The sequence below is a fragment of the Oncorhynchus gorbuscha genome, linkage group LG16, assembly GCF_021184085.1.
Source record: "Oncorhynchus gorbuscha isolate QuinsamMale2020 ecotype Even-year linkage group LG16, OgorEven_v1.0, whole genome shotgun sequence".
In the NCBI taxonomy this organism is placed as follows: Eukaryota; Metazoa; Chordata; class Actinopteri; order Salmoniformes; family Salmonidae; genus Oncorhynchus; species Oncorhynchus gorbuscha.
In genome coordinates, this window is record NC_060188.1 from 68,828,604 (window position 1) to 68,845,968 (window position 17,365).

At 46.8% G+C, this 17,365-nt stretch overlaps 1 protein-coding gene across 6 annotated transcripts in view; it reads right to left on the reverse strand.

Annotated features, from left to right (window-relative positions):
- LOC123998660 (Down syndrome cell adhesion molecule-like protein 1 homolog) overlaps positions 1–17,365 on the reverse strand; it is a 103,475-nt gene that overhangs the window by 58,493 nt on the left and 27,617 nt on the right. The window lies entirely within an intron of this gene.

Sequence of the window (17,365 nt, forward strand, 5' to 3'; positions counted from 1 at the left end):
TGTTCACTGTTCTAGAGTCACTAAAGACCTGCCTAACCAGCTGCTCAGTATCATCTCTCCTTACCCTGAATTATTGAGAGCCGTCTTGTCTGTGGTTTGGGGTTAAAGAGAACACAAACACACCTCAGATACCTTCAATTATTCACCCGCTTACACACACGCACGTGCGCAAGAACACTCACACACACATGCACACGCCATTTTAAAACCACACACAAACTAACAAAACCACACACAAACCACAAATCAAACCCAATGTACACACTAATCCATAACTAACTACACACACACACTCAATCTCACTTTCCCTCGCATTCCCTCCTCCTGTGTGATCTCTCATGCACTTGTCCTCTGTCCTCACTTCCCAGTGCTCTCCCACACACTCACATCAATCAGCTCGCTGCCATGTTGTCATGGCCTCTATGTAGAGTTGAACAGCTAATAGACTGCCTGGGCAGGGAAATCAATACACCTGATTGAGTGGTCTTGTAGGAACATGGCACTTGGCTGACCACCAGTGATCTTGATAGATCCCCAAATATGTTTTTTTTGGTCTTCCCTGGTCAACAGTCCGCTTGAAAAATACTTCTTGATAATACTTACATGTTTCATAAATCCCAATGCATTTCAATTGCCAAAGACCCGAACAGTATAAATGGCCACTGTAACTAGTCTTCAACCGTTTACGCTAGAAAACGTGCAGACCAGCCTGGAACAGTGTGCTTGTATACAGACATATACAGATTGACTCAACTTAGATCAATTGTCAAAAGATTGTTGATGCTATTTGAACTATAACCGTTTTAGATTTGCATAAAAGCTCCATAGACTTCAAAGGCAAAATGTGGATTCTTGATCCGTTTAAACTACAAACCCACACCAGTGTTGACATGTGCAGACTCAACTTAGATGGCTCCAATACAGATTTTTTGCCAGCATTCCTACTTCAACTATAAAGCTTGTCGTATCCCCATTCATTTCAATGGCATTCTAAATTGAAAACACTGCCACAAATCTTTCTGAATGTTCAAACTAAAACGTCTTCAGAGCTTAAAAACACACAATATGGCTTCTGATGATATAGTACTCACTCTAGTCTACTGCACTAATTCACTATAATAACAACACACCTACAAAACCCCTCACAATAGATCTACATAGCTAACGCATAGCATATGAAAACACTATTACTACCATTACTACTACGATTTCACAACCATAAATACTTCAAGACTGGCAAGCACACCACATTTACTTCCATAAATGTTATTTTCTAGATTTAACTGGGTTCCTATCCTGACCTCATTGTACAATGTACATTCTCAGAATTAAATGTACTTTACATCAAAGTGTTTCTATTGTGCATATACTGTAGTTTATGTATTGTATACTGTAGTATATGTATTGTATACTGTAGTATATGTATTGTATACTGGGATACAGTTTATGTGGAATATCTGTCTAGCCCTCAAACATCAGACAGGGGGGGGGTGCTAAGACGGAGAGAAGGAGAGAGTGGGGAGGAGAATGGGGGTAGGTCTATCCAGTGCGGCTAGCTGGTTAGTAAGTGAATAACTGTTTCCTCAAACACGATTTCTTAGCAGAGTCTGCTGTAATCTCCCTGGGCTAATCCCTCTTTAGATAGCCTAAACAAAAGAAGAGAGGAGAGGGGGAGAAAGGAGAAATCCCTCTTTGCCCAAAGTAGTTTTACCCTTCTAAACCCTAACCCCCTATAGACCGTAGCAGGGCTCTTGATCTTTCCTCGATGATCCTTGACCTATACACTAATGCAGACCTCTCTCACGTTCCTACAGTATGTGCTGTACCAGGCCAGAAGACACGACTTTAGTGTTGTGAATGAAATAGAGGTGGGAAGGGGGAGACTGGTGGTATACAGCCTCTGGGTGCAGTTTAGGATGTCTCTGATGTAACACACACACACACACAGTCTTTCCTCTCTCTTACAGTGAGCCGGGCCAGGGTTGGAGGGTAAGACAGTGGGCCAGCTATCTGTCAGAGTGATGTGCTCACAGGGCCTGTCCCATCTCTCCCTGTTACACTGATTGACACTGATACACTGCTGTAGCATACACACTACTAACACTTACACAGTAGTGGAGGGAGACAAATACTGTGTGTGCATGTGTGTGTGTGTGTGTGTGTGTGTGTGTGTGTGTGTGTGTGTGTGTGTGTGTGTGTGTGTGTGTGTGTGTGTGTGTGTGTGTGTGTGTGTGTGTGTGTGTGTGTGTGTGTGTGTGTGTGTGTGTGTGTGTGTGTGTGTGTGTGTGTGTGTGTGAGAGAGAGAGAGTGAGAGATTGGGAGAGAAAGATGTGCGTGTGTGTGTGTGTGTGTGTGTGTGTGTGTGTGTGTGTGTGTGTGTGTGTGTGTGTGTGTGTGTGTGTGTGTGTGTGTGTGTGTGTGTGTGTGTGTGTGTGTGTGTGTGTGTGTGTGTGTGTGTGTGTGCGTGTGCGTGTGCGTGTGCGCGTGCGCGTGCGTGTGTGTGAGTGCAGTGGGTAAATAGTCAATAATAGCTGACACTTGTCAGCCCTGTGCTTTATACACACAAAGGCCTGTGGTCAGGGTATTGTATGACTCAGTCTCTCTGCTCTCCCCCTCCCTGGGCCTCTCAAGCAGAGATAATTACCCTTATTGTGCCCCTCACACACAAACACACACACACACAAGCTTATTCATGCCAAATAACACACCCGCCCATGTGCATATAGTCAGTCTGATAGAGTCAAACATGGCTGCCAGCGCCCCATCTGTTTCTGCCCCCTCTTCTTTCTCTACCCCCCTTACCCTCTTCTACCCACCTCTACCCTCCCACCACGCAGGGGCGAACATGAAAGGGGTAAAACAGGGAGACAGACAGACAGAGGAAAATAGAAAGTAAGAGATGTCTCTACAATATCCTCCAGACTTTTAGAGGCAACAGACTGTAATGATCTGATCTGTTGTGGAAACATTTTGTACCAATGTACAAAATGTACCAAACAATACTCTGCAGTAGGATAAGGCTCTGGGGTTATTTAGCTACTGTAGCCAGTAACTCTGGTTGTTAATCCAAACAGCTGTTCTAAAGGGTGGATGTTTTCATGTTTCAGTAATGTAGTGTGTGACATAGCAAAGGCTGCATGTGATAGTAGTGAGTGTGTGTATATGTGTGTGTTGTTGGTATGGTTGGCTGGCTGATTTGCTCATTGTCATTGATGTTACCCCCCCATGGCTTTGCCATGTGCCACATGGAACGGGGCAGCAATGGAGGGAGGGATGGAGAGGGAGGGGTGAGTGTGGAGGGATGGAGAAATGGAAGCAGGGATGGAGAGAGAGAGAAAGAAGGGGGGTGACCTGTCGCCTGTCTGTGACAGTCGATGGGGTTTAGTTCCACAGGCCCTCAGAGGTCTCACGTGTGTGTGTCCCCCTCCACCCTTCTGTCCCTGTCCCACCTTGCCTGAGCATGACAATAGAGCCACCACACAACACAGCTCAGCACTGAACACAGCGTTAATGCACACTGTATTAATGTTTAATGAGCTCCCCATGTTCAGATACTCTCAGAAAATCAGAAAATGGGTTTATTGTGTGTGTGTGTGTGTGTGTGTGTGTGTGTGTGTGTGTGTGTGTGTGTGTGTGTGTGTGTGTGTGTGTGTGTGTGTGTGTGTGTGTGTGTGTGTGTGTGTGTGTGTGTGTGTGTGTGTGTGTGTGTGTGTGTGTGTGTGTGTGTGTGTGCGTGTGTACGTGTGTGCGTGTGTGCGTGTGTGCGTGTGTGCGTGTGTGCGTGTGTGCGTGTGTGCGTGTGTGTGTGTGTGTGTGTGTGTGTGTGTGTGAGTGTGTGCGTGTGTGTGAGAAAAAGATGGTGGTTAAGTGGCTTGCTACATTGTGATAGCGATGGTGTGTGTGTCAGACCAGTGTTTACAAGATCCAGCGCAGTCACAGACAAATGTAGCAATTCATGTATTCCTGCTTTGAGAGCACATACACAGATTGACAAACTCTCTATGTCCCCTCCCTCGCTCATTTCCTTTACTATGTATATCTGCTTCCTCCTTCCTTCTCTCCTAGGATGAATGCAGGAGCATTCTACTCCAGTACTCCTCTGTCTCTGGGGTAGATAGGTAGAACAGCTGCTCTAGCGCACCACTAGCTACAGACTTTGACAGTCGTTGCTGTGTGTTTGGGACAGAGGGCTAGAGGCAGGGCAGCAGTGTTGATGACATAATGAGGAGATATGATTGTGAGAGGGCAGCATAGTGAGGAGATATGATTGTGAGAGGGCAGCATAGTGAGGAGATATGATTGTGAGAGGGCAGCAGGGTTGATGACATAGTGAGGAGATATGATTGTGAGAGGGCAGCATAGTGAGGAGATATGATTGTGAGAGGGCAGCAGGGTTGATGACATAGTGAGGAGATATGATTGTGAGAGGGCAGCATAGTGAGGAGATATGATTGTGAGAGGGCAGCAGGGTTGATGACATAGTGAGGAGATATGATTGTGAGAGGGCAGCATAGTGAGGAGATATGATTGTGAGAGGGCAGCAGGGTTGATGACATAGTGAGGAGATATGATTGTGAGAGGACAGCATAGTGAGGAGATATGATTGTGAGAGGGCAGCATAGTGAGGAGATATGATTGTGAGAGGACAGCATAGTGAGGAGATATGATTGTGAGAGGACAGCATAGTGAGGAGATATGATTGTGAGAGGGCAGTAGGGTTGATGACATAGTGAGGGGATATGATTGTGAGAGGGCAGCAGGGTTGATGACATAGTGAGGAGATATGATTGTGAGAGGGCAGTAGGGTTGACGACATAGTGAGGAGATATGATTGTGAGAGGGCAGCAGGGTTGACGACATAGTGAGGAGATATGATTGTGAGAGGGCAGCAGTGTTGATGACATAGTGAGGAGATATGATTGTGAGAGGGCTGCAGTGTTGACGACATAGTGAGGAGATATGATTGTGAGAGGGCAGCAGGGTTGACGACATAGTGAGGAGATATGATTGTGAGAGGGCTGCAGTGTTGACGACATAGTGAGGAGATATGATTGTGAGAGGGCAGCAATGTTGACGACATAGTGAGGAGATATGATTGTGAGAGGGCTGCAGTGTTGACGACATAGTGAGGAGATATGATTGTGAGAGGGCAGCAGTGTTGACGACATAGTGAGGAGATATGATTGTGAGAGGGCTGCAGTGTTGACGACATAGTGAGGAGATATGATTGTGAGAGGGCTGCAGTGTTGACGACATAGTGAGGAGATATGATTGTGAGAGGGCTGCAGTGTTGACGACATAGTGAGGAGATATGATTGTGAGAGGGCAGCAGGGTTGACGACATAGTGAGGAGATATGATTGTGAGAGGGCTGCAGTGTTGACGACATAGTGAGGAGATATGATTGTGAGAGGGCAGCATAGTGAGGAGATATGATTGTGAGAGGGCAGTAGGGTTGATGACATAGTGAGGAGATATGATTGTGAGAGGGCAGCAGGGTTGACGACATAGTGAGGAGATATGATTGTGAGAGGGCAGCAGGGTTGAGACATAGTGAGGAGATATGATTGTGAGAGGGCAGCAGGGATTGAGGAGATGACATAGTGAGGAGATATGATTGTGAGAGGGCAGCAGTGTTGATGACATAGTGTGAGGAGATATGATTGTGAGAGGGCAGCAGCAGGGTTATGATTGTGAGAGGGCAGCAGGGTTGATGACATAGTGAGGAGATATGATTGTGAGAGGGCAGCAGGGTTGACGACATAGTGAGGAGATATGATTGTGAGAGGGCAGCAGGGTTGATGACATAGTGAGGAGATATGATTGTGAGAGGGCAGCAGTGTTGATGACATAGTGAGGAGATATGATTGTGAGAGGGCAGCAGGGTATGATTGTGAGAGGGCATAGTGAGGAGATGAGTGAGAGATATGATTGTGAGAGGGCAGCAGGGTTGATGACATAGTGAGGAGATATGATTGTGAGAGGGCAGCAGGAGGAGATATGATTGCAGGGTTGATATGATTGACATAGTGAGGAGATATGATTGTGAGAGGGCAGCAGGGTTGATGACATAGTGAGGAGATATGATTGTGAGAGGGCAGCAGGGTTGATGACATAGTGAGGAGATATGATTGTGAGAGGGCAGCAGGGTTGATGACATAGTGAGGAGATATGATTGTGAGAGGGCAGCAGGGTTGATGACATAGTGAGGAGATATGATTGTGAGAGGGCAGCAGGGTTGATGACATAGTGAGGAGATATGATTGTGAGAGGGCAGCAGGGTTGACGACATAGTGAGGAGATATGATTGTGAGAGGGCAGCAGGGTTGATGACATAGTGAGGAGATATGATTGTGAGAGGGCAGCATAGTGAGGAGATATGATTGTGAGAGGGCAGCATAGTGAGGAGATATGATTGTGAGAGGGCAGCATAGTGAGGAGATTGTGATGATTGTGAGGAGATATGATTGTGAGAGGGCAGCATAGTGAGGAGATATGATTGTGAGAGGGCAGCATAGTGAGGAGATATGAGTGAGGAGATATGATTGTGAGAGGGCAGCATAGTGAGGAGATATGATTGTGAGAGGGCAGCATAGTGAGGAGATATGATTGAGATAGTGAGGAGATATGATTGTGAGAGGGCAGCATAGTGAGGAGATATGATTGTGAGAGGGCAGCATAGTTGATGACATAATGAGGAGATATGATTGTGAGAGGGCAGCATAGTGAGGAGATATGATTGTGAGAGGGCAGTAGGGTTGATGACATAATGAGGAGATATGATTGTGAGAGGGCAGCATGTGAGAGAGGGCAGTAGGGTTGATGGCAGTGAGAGGGCAGCATAGTGAGTGAGATATGATTGTGAGAGGGTGAGAGGGCAGCAGCAGGGTTGATGACATAGTGAGAGATATGATTGTGAGAGGGCAGCAGGGTTGATGACATAGTGAGGAGATATGATTGTGAGAGGGCAGTAGGGTTGACGACATAGTGAGGAGATATGATTGTGAGAGGGCAGTAGGGTTGATGACATAGTGAGATATGATTGTGAGAGGGCAGCAGGGTTGATGACATAGTGAGGAGATAGTGAGGAGATATGATTGTGAGAGGGCAGCATAGTGAGGAGATTGATGACATAGTGAGGAGATATGATTGTGAGAGGACATATGATTGTGAGAGGGCAGGGGTTGATGACATAGTGAGGAGATATGATTGTGAGAGGGCAGCATAGTGAGGAGATATGATTGTGAGAGGGCAGCAGGGTTGATGATAGTGAGGAGATATGATTGTGAGAGGGCAGCAGTGTTGAGGACATAGTGAGGAGATATGATTGTGAGAGGGCAGCATAGTGAGGAGATATGATTGTGAGAGGGCAGCAGGGTTGATGACATAGTGAGGAGATATGATTGTGAGAGGGCAGCATAGTGAGGAGATATGATTGTGAGAGGGCAGCAGGGTTGATGACATAGTGAGGAGATATGATTGTGAGAGGGCAGCATGTGAGAGATATGATTGTGAGAGGGCAGCATAGACATAGTGAGGAGATATGATTGTGAGAGGGCAGCATAGTGAGGAGATATGATTGTGAGAGGGCAGCATAGTGAGGAGATATGTGAGGAGATATGATTGTGAGAGGATTGCAGCATTGAGTGAGGAGATATGATTGTGAGAGGGCATAGTGAGGAGATATGATTGTGAGAGGGCAGATACATAGTGAGGAGATATGATTGTGAGAGGGCAGAGGGTTGATGACATAGTGAGGAGATATGATTGTGAGAGGGCAGCAGTGGTATGTGAGTGAGGAGATATGATTGTGAGAGGGCAGCATGAGATGAGGAGATATGATTGTGAGAGGGCAGCAGGGTAGTGAGGAGATATGATTGTGAGAGGGCAGCATAGTGAGGAGATATGATTGTGAGAGGGCAGCATAGTGAGGAGATATGATTGTGAGAGGGCAGCAGTGGTAGATGAGGAGGAGATATGATTGTGAGAGGGCAGCATAGTGAGGAGATAGCATAGTGAGGAGATATGATTGTGAGAGGGCAGCAGGGTTGATGACATAGTGAGGAGATATGATTGTGAGAGGGCAGCATAGTGAGGAGATGAGGAGATATGATTGTGAGAGGGCAGGGGAGATATGATTGATAGATATGATTGAGATATGATTGTGAGAGGACAGCATAGTGAGGAGATATGATTGTGAGAGGGCAGCATAGTGAGGAGATATGATTGTGAGAGGGCAGCATAGTGAGGAGATATGATTGTGAGAGGGCAGCATAGTGAGGAGATATGATTGTGAGGGCCAGTAGGGTTGATGACATAGTGAGGGATATGATTGTGAGAGGGCAGCAGGAGTTGATTGACATAGTGAGGAGATATGATTGTGAGAGGGCAGTAGGGTTGACACATAGTGAGGAGATATGATTGTGAGAGGGCACTTGACGATTGTGAGAGGGCATAGTGAGGAGATATGATTGTGAGAGGGCAGCAGGGTTGATGACATAGTGAGGATATATGATTGTGAGAGGGCCAGTGAGGAGATATGATTGTGAGAGGGCCCATAGTGAGGAGATATGATTGTGAGAGGGCAGCAGGGTTGATTGTGAGAGGGCAGGCCCAGTGAGGAGATATGATTGTGAGAGGGCTAGCAGTGTTGACAGAGGAGATATGATTGAGAGGGCAGATCCCACTATGATTGTGAGAGGGCTGCAGTGTTGATGACATAGTGAGGAGATATGATTGTGAGAGGGCAGCAGTGTTGATGACATAGTGAGGAGATATGATTGTGAGAGGGCAGCAGGGTTGACCATAGTGAGGAGATATGATTGTGAGAGGGCTGAGGAGATATGATTGTGAGAGGGCCAGTGTCCATAGTGAGGAGATATGATTGTGAGAGGGCAGCACATAGTGAGGGATATGATTGTGAGAGGGCAGGTTGACACTAGTGAGGAGATATGATTGTGAGAGGGCCAGCTAGAGTGAGATATGATTGTGAGAGGGCAGTAGGGCCATTGCTAGGCCCAGATATGATTGTGAGAGGGCTAGGGTTGTCATAGTGAGGAGATATGATTGTGAGAGGGCCCAGGGTCCCACATAGTGTATGATTGTGAGAGGGCAGCAGTAGGCCCAGAGTCCCATATGATTGTCAGAGGGCAGCAGGGTTGACGAGGGCATAGTGAGGAGATATGATTGTGAGAGGGCAGCAGGGCCAGCTGAGGAGATATGATTGTGAGAGGGCAGCAGGGTTGATGACATAGGGAGATATGATTGTGAGAGGGCAGCAGGTTGATGACATAGTGAGGAGATATGATTGTGAGAGGGCAGCAGTGTTGACGACAGTGAGGAGATATGATTGTGAGAGGGCAGCAGGGTTGACAACATAGTGAGGAGATATGATTGTGAGAGGGCAGCAGGGTTGAGACATAGTGAGGAGATATGATTGTGAGAGGGCAGCATAGTGAGGAGATATGATTGTGAGAGGGCAGCATACTGAGGAGATATGATTGTGAGAGGGCAGCATAGTGAGGAGATATGATTGTGAGAGGGCAGCATAGTGAGGAGATATGATTGTGAGAGGGCAGCATAGCGAGGAGATATGATTGTGAGAGGGCAGCATAGTGAGGAGATATGATTGTGAGAGGGCATCTTCATAGAGGAGATATGATTGTCAGAGGGTTGAGCAGGGTGAGTGTGAGGAGATATGATTGTGAGAGGGCAGCATAGTGAGGAGATATGATTGTGAGAGGGCAGCATAGTGAGGAGATATGATTGTGAGAGGGCAGTAGGGTTGATGACATAATGAGGAGATATGATTGTGAGAGGGCAGCATAGTGAGGAGATATGATTGTGAGAGGGCAAATCTGCATAATGAGGAGATATGATTGTGAGAGGGCAGCATAGTGAGGAGATATGATTGTGAGAGGGCAGCAGGGTTGATGACATAGTGAGGAGATATGATTGTGAGAGGGCAGCAGGGTTGATGACATAGTGAGGAGATATGATTGTGAGAGGGCAGCAGGGTTGATGACATAGTGAGGAGATATGATTGTGAGAGGGCAGCAGGGTTGATGACATAGTGAGGAGATATGATTGTGAGAGGGCAGCAGTGTTGATGACATAGTGAGGAGATATGATTGTGAGAGGGCAGCAGGGTTGATGACATAGTGAGGAGATATGATTGTGAGAGGGCAGCATAGTGAGGAGATATGATTGTGAGAGGGCAGCATAGTGAGGAGATATTATTGTGAGAGGGCAGCATAGTGAGGAGATATGATTGTGAGAGGGCAGCATAGTGAGGAGATATGATTGTGAGAGGGCAGCATAGTGAGGAGATATGATTGTGAGAGGGCAGCATAGTGAGGAGATATGATTGTGAGAGGGCAGCATAGTGAGGAGATATGATTGTGACAGGGCAGCATAGTGAGGAGATATGATTGTGAGAGGGCAGCATAGTGAGGAGATATGATTGTGAGAGGGCAGCATAGTGAGGAGATATGATTGTGAGAGGGCAGCATAGTGAGGAGATATGATTGTGAGAGGGCAGCATAGTGAGGAGATATGATTGTGACAGGGCAGCACGGCGAGCCACAATAGGACAAGTTGGACCAGGGGGGAACAAGAAGGTGTATGTGAGGGGGAGTGACCAGGCTGCTCCCAGCAGGGTCCCAGGGGTGGGACGGGCTGGGGATCGATCTGTAATGTAGCCTGTAAATGACCCAGGGCCTGCTTACATCCATTAGGCCAGGGGATGACGGGGAGCACTGAGAAGAAGTGCACATCAAAATATCAGGACAGCCATGCCAGAGCCATGCGCAGGACACACTTCAATGCCACGACAGTCAGCAGGGCCAGCTAGGCCCAGGTCCCACTTCCGTCAACAGGGCCAGCTAGGCCCAGATCCCATCACTTTAACAGGGTCAGCTTTCCACTACAGTCAGCAGGGCCAGCTAGGCCCAGGTCCCACGACAGTCAGCAGGGCCAGCTAGGCCCAGGTCCGACGACAGTCAGCAGGGCCAGCTAGGCCCAGGTCCCACTACCGTCAACAGGGCCAGCTAGGCCCAGATCCCACTACCGTCAACAGGGTCAGCTCGGCCCAGATTCCACTACAGTCAGCAGGGCCAGCTAGGCCCAGGTCCCACTACCGTCAACAGGGCCAGCTAGGCCCAGGTCCCACTACTGTCAACAGGGCCAGCTAGGCCCAGATCCCACTACAGTCAACAGGGCCAGCTAGGCCCAGGTCCCACTACAGTCAACAGGGCCAGCTAGGCCCAGGTCCCACTACCGTCAACAGGGCCAGCTAGGCCCAGGTCCCACTACAGTCAGCAGGGCCAGCTAGGCCCAGGTCCCACTACAGTCAACAGGGCCAGCTAGGCCCAGATCCCACTACAGTCAACAGGTTCAGCTACAGGGCCAGCTAATATCCCGGTATCATAATTACAGGTATTTGTGTATGACAACAACCTAGATGATGTCCACTGTCAGCTGTTGGTTGTGCTGCAGTGAGGTATGATGCTACAATGCAGTAGAGGGGGTGAGAGAGGAGGAGAGGGGGTAATGTGTGAGCCAGGTGGGCTAGGTGGAGGCGCTGGGCATCTTCCCTGGGCCACCATGTGGCCGTAGCCATCTGTTGCCGCTGCCTCTATTCATCAGACACACTCATTAGCTTTCTGTGGAGAAAGAGAGACCGGCTAAATCTGCATGCAAAGATCTCTCTGTGTCTCTCTTTATTCTCAACCCCACTCCCCTCTCTCTCTATCTAGCTCCCATCTCTTCCCTCCTCTATCCATGCTCCCTCTCCATCGTCTCACTCATCTAACTAAGTGATTAGCGTATCACAGGCTCTCATGTGTCCGATGGAGTTGGCGACAAGGGATGGGATGGCATGAGATGTGTGGTGGTGGTGGTGGGGGGAAATAGGTCAGACTGCCCCACCCCCTTCCCCTCTCACCCCCCGCTGTCCTGGCCGGACAGTAAAGTGGGCCAGGCGACACACACACACTCATTATCCTTCTTCATTCTTCTTTCTCCTCTCTATCCCTCCTTCCCCTACAGCATCTGTTCCTTCCTGGCTTTTCCTAACCTACTCTCCTGTGTGGTTTCTCATCTTCTCTCTCACCTGTTCTTCCACCTTCCCTCCTTTCCATGATCTCCCTCATCTAATCAGTTTTAGTTCCCAATGCATCACTTTATATTTTCATCGGAGAGCGACAGAGAGAGAGAGATAGAGTATGTGTGTGTGTGTGAGAGAGAGAGAGAGAGAGCGCGACAGAGAGAGAGCACGACAGAGAGAGAGAGAGAGAGAGAGAGAGAGAGAGAGAGAGAGAGAGTATGTGTGTGTGTGTGTGTGAGAGAGCGAGAGAGAGAGAGAGGGGAAAAGAGAGGGGAGAAGTACGCTGGTTGCCGGATTGCATTACTAATTTATACACAAACCTTATTAGAATATTAATGCTAAAAGCAATCAGGCAGCCCTATGTTAAATTAACTGATATGAAGAGAGGGGAGGAGAAAGAGAGGGAAAGAGAAATAGGGAAAGAGAGAGAGAGGGGTGTTTTGTTTGGAAGTGGAATTATTTATGCCAAATGAAAGAATTAAGGACTAACTCTTTGGAAATATCTCCTAGCACACACCTTACAGTAACTGTCTCCATCCACACACCTTACAGTAACTGTCTCCATCCACACACCTTACAGTAACTGTCTCCATCCACACACCATACAGTAACTGTCTCCATCCACACACCATACAGTAACTGTCTCCATCCACACACCATACAGTAACTGTCTCCATCCACACACCATACAGTAACTGTCTCCATCCACACACCATACAGTAACTGTCTCCATCCACACACCATACAGTAACTGTCTCCATCCACACACCATACAGTAACTGTCTCCATCCACACACCTTACAGTAACTGTCTCCATCCACACACCTTACAGCAACTGTCTCCATCCACACACCGTACAGTAACTGTCACCATCCACACACCTTACAGTAACTGTCTCCATCCACACACCTTACAGTAACTGTCTCCATCCACACACCTTACAGTAACTGTCTCCATCCACACACCATACAGTAACTGTCTCCATCCACACACCATACAGTAACTGTCTCCATCCACACACCATACAGTAACTGTCTCCATCCACACACCATACAGTAACTGTCTCCATCCACACACCATACAGTAACTGTCTCCATCCACACACCATACAGTAACTGTCTCCATCCACACACCATACAGTAACTGTCTCCATCCACACACCTTACAGTAACTGTCTCCATCCACACACCATACAGTAACTGTCTCCATCCACACACCATACAGTAACTGTCTCCATCCACACACCATACAGTAACTGTCTCCATCCACACACCTTACAGCAACTGTCTCCATCCACACACCTTACAGTAACTGTCTCCATCCACACACCTTACAGTAACTGTCTCCATCCACACACCTTACAGTAACTGTCTCCATCCACACACCTTACAGTAACTGTCTCCATCCACACACCATACAGTAACTGTCTCCATCCACACACCATACAGTAACTGTCTCCATCCACACACCATACAGTATCTGTCTCCATCCACACACCTTACAGTAACTGTCTCCATCCACACACCATGACCATAAACCATATGAAACCATTATATGAACTAAGTCAGTCTGAAATATATTCAGGGAAATTGATTTTGTCATCTGAAACAGTTTACATATTAAATACAGATAGAAAATACAACCCATTTTCATAATGATAACTCAATTCCTAACACAGGGTTGATCCTGACTGTCCTTCAGTTACAACCAGCTCAAACACACAGCTGCAAATAGACCAAGATACATCTTCTTCAGCTCCATCACACACACTACCACACACTACCACACACTATCACACACTACCACACACTAACACACACTACCACACACTACCACACACTACCACACACTACCACACACTAACACACACTACCACACCCACACTCTCCTGAGAAAGATGCCTGCCATTGTTTACAATGACCATCCAATTACTGGGCTGTGCTCAGATAACCAGATAGCCAGAGAGCTTACACACACAAAATCAATTTCAATCTCCCTGTCTTCATTAGGCCTATCTGAGCAGTCTTTAGACCTGGGTTCTCTCTCTCTCATTGTCTCCTCTCTGATCTGTCTATGGTAGAGAAAGAGAGAGGATGGATAGTGAGAAAGATGGAGAAAGTGAGCAGATCATGGAATGGACAGAGCAAGCAGGTAAGAGGGTCTGAAATAGAGAGGTGAGCAGATAGCTGATTGGCTGAATGAGGGGACAGCTTATTAGTTGAACAGGAGCAGGGCTGTCATTCAATAGGACATCAGAGTTCACTGACCCACCTGAGCCTTTATATAATGCATGTTTCTCAGTATTCCCCAATCATTCAAAGTGTGTATGTGTTTATGTGTGCTAGCTATACATGTATGTTTGTGTGGCTGGAAGTATGTATGTGTGTATGTGTTTGCGTGTGTGTGTGAGTGGGAGAGATTGCGTTGCTCAGATTGTATAGCGCTATGGGCAGATTATAGATTGGTATGGCAGATGTGGTGTGTTTCAGAGCGATGCCGCAATGCACAGAGAGAGATTACTAGATTGCTGTGCTGTTATTATGATGAGGTCATTGTCTCCTTTGTTGATTGGGGTGGTCCTGGGTCAAGGTTAAACAATGCTGTCCTGGAGTGCAATTATGTTCAATCCTGGTCCCGCATGTGGTCACAGAAGGGTGCAAATTTTTGTCCCAGCACAGCACTTACACACCTGATTCAGATAATAAGGGGCTTGATGATTAGTTAATTAGGCGTGAATCATTTGTGTTAGTGCTGGGCTAGAAGAACAACTGCAGAGTGCATTTTCTGTGCTTTGTAGTGTATTTAACTGTATTGCACTGACCTCTGTATTGTGTATAATGTGTACTGTGCTGCTGTGTACAATACTGTATATTGTATACTGGTCTATTTAGTGTTTACTTAGTTTATTTGACTGCTGCACTGTGGTGTTTTTACCTGGTGTGTGGTGTATTTAACTGTGCTGTGTGGTGTATTTAACTGTGCTGTTTAGTGTAGAGGAATGTTGAATGCTCATTTCAGTGAGCAGCTCACCGTGTTCACCATCTGATATCCACACTAATTACACTAATTATACACGGTACAGTATAGCCACAGTACAGTACAGCCACAGTACAGTACAGTCACAGTACAGCCACAGTACAGTACAGTCACAGTATAGCCACACAACAGTACAGTACAGCCACACAACAGAACAGCACAGCCACAGTACAGTACAGTACAGTACAGCCACACAACAGAACAGCACAGCCAGAGTACAGTACAGTACAGCCACACAACAGTACAGTACAGCCACAGTACAGTACAGTATAGCCACACAACAGTACAGTACAGCCACACAACAGTACAGTACAGCCACAGTACAGTACAGACACAAAACAGAACAGCACAGCCACAGTACAGTACAGTACAGTACAGCCACAGTACAGTACAGTATAGCCACGCAACAGTAGAGTACAGCCACAGTACCGTACAGTATAGCCACAGTACAGTACAGTACAGCCACACAACAGAACAGCACAGCCACAGTACAGTACAGCCACACAACAGAACAGCACAGCCACAGTACAGTACAGCCACACAACAGTACAGTACAGCCACAGTACAGTACAGTAGAGCCACAGTACAGTACAGCCACAGTACAGTACAGACACAGTACAGTACAGTACAGCCACACAACAGTACAGTACAGCCACAGTACAGTACAGTACAGCCACAGTACAGTACAGCCACAGTACAGTACAGTACAGACACATAACAGTACAGTACAGCCACAGTAAAGTACAGTACAGCACAGCCACAGTACAGTACAGTCACAGTACAGCCACACAACAGTACAGTACAGCCACAGTACAGTACAGTACAGTACAGCCACACAACAGTACAGTACAGTACAGTACAGTACAGTACAGTACAGTACAGTACAGTACAGTACAGTACAGTACAGTACAGACCAGACCAGAACAGTACAGCCACAGTACAGTACAGTAGAGTACAGTACAGTACAGCCACAGTACAGTACAGTACAGCCACACAACAGTACAGTACAGCCACAGTACAGTACAGTACAGCCACACAACAGTACAGTACAGACACAGTACAGTACAGTACAGTACAGCCACACAACAGTACAGTACAGCCACAGTACAGCCATAGTACAGCCACAGTACAGTACAGCCACATAACAGTACAGTACAGCCAAAGTACAGTACAGCCACAGTACAGACACATAACAGTACAGCCACAGTACAGCCACATAACAGTACAGCCACAGTACAGCCACAGTACAGCCACATAACAGTACAGTACAGCCACAGTACAGTACAACACAGTACAGCCACAGTACAGCACAGTACAGCCACAGTACAGCCACAGTACAGCACAGTACAGCCACAATACAGTACAACACAGTACAGCCACAGTACAGCACAGTACAGCACAGTACAGCCACAGTACAGCCACAGTACAGTACAGTACAGCCACATAACAGTACAGTACAGCCACAGTACAGTACAACACAGTACAGCCACAGTACAGCACAGTACAGCACAGTACAGCACAGTACAGCCACAGTACAGTACAGTACAGCCACATAACAGTACAGTACAGCCACAGTACAGTACAACACAGTACAGCCACAGTACAGCACGATACAGCCACATTACAATACAGTACAGCACTAATCCTGAATTCTGATTAGTCTATTTCACAAGTTACCTCTGGCTAAATCTATGATGTTAAAATGCCTGTTTACTCTATTCCATTTGACTATGCAATCCACTGTCTTGTCAGCCTAGCTAGGCATTTTATTAACTTGATGTCCATTATAAAAAGCATCCAGATATTATCTCACATTTCTTTTAGACTAACATTTAGTGTTTTCAACAGCAGAGATTTGTATAAACCTTGCTGTCTGTCTCTCTGACATTTGCAACATTGTTTCAATATTCAAATCTGATTTCCAGCTGTCCCATAGTAATGAACGTTTCGGGAGTCGGGATGAGACAGACAGGATGAGACAGACAGGATGAGACAGACAGGATGAGACAGACAGGATGAGACAGACAGGATGAGACAGACAGGATGAGACAGACAGACAGGCAGCTTTTCTCAGCCAGTGGAAATCATGAATCAGCATCATTTTTATGGATATATACAAAGAACTATCAAGAGAAAACAGGTCAAACTAACTGAAGTGCATCTAGTTTAGAGTCTTTCCAGCTTCAGTTTGAAGTTTTATTTTTCCTTTATTTAAGTAGGCAAG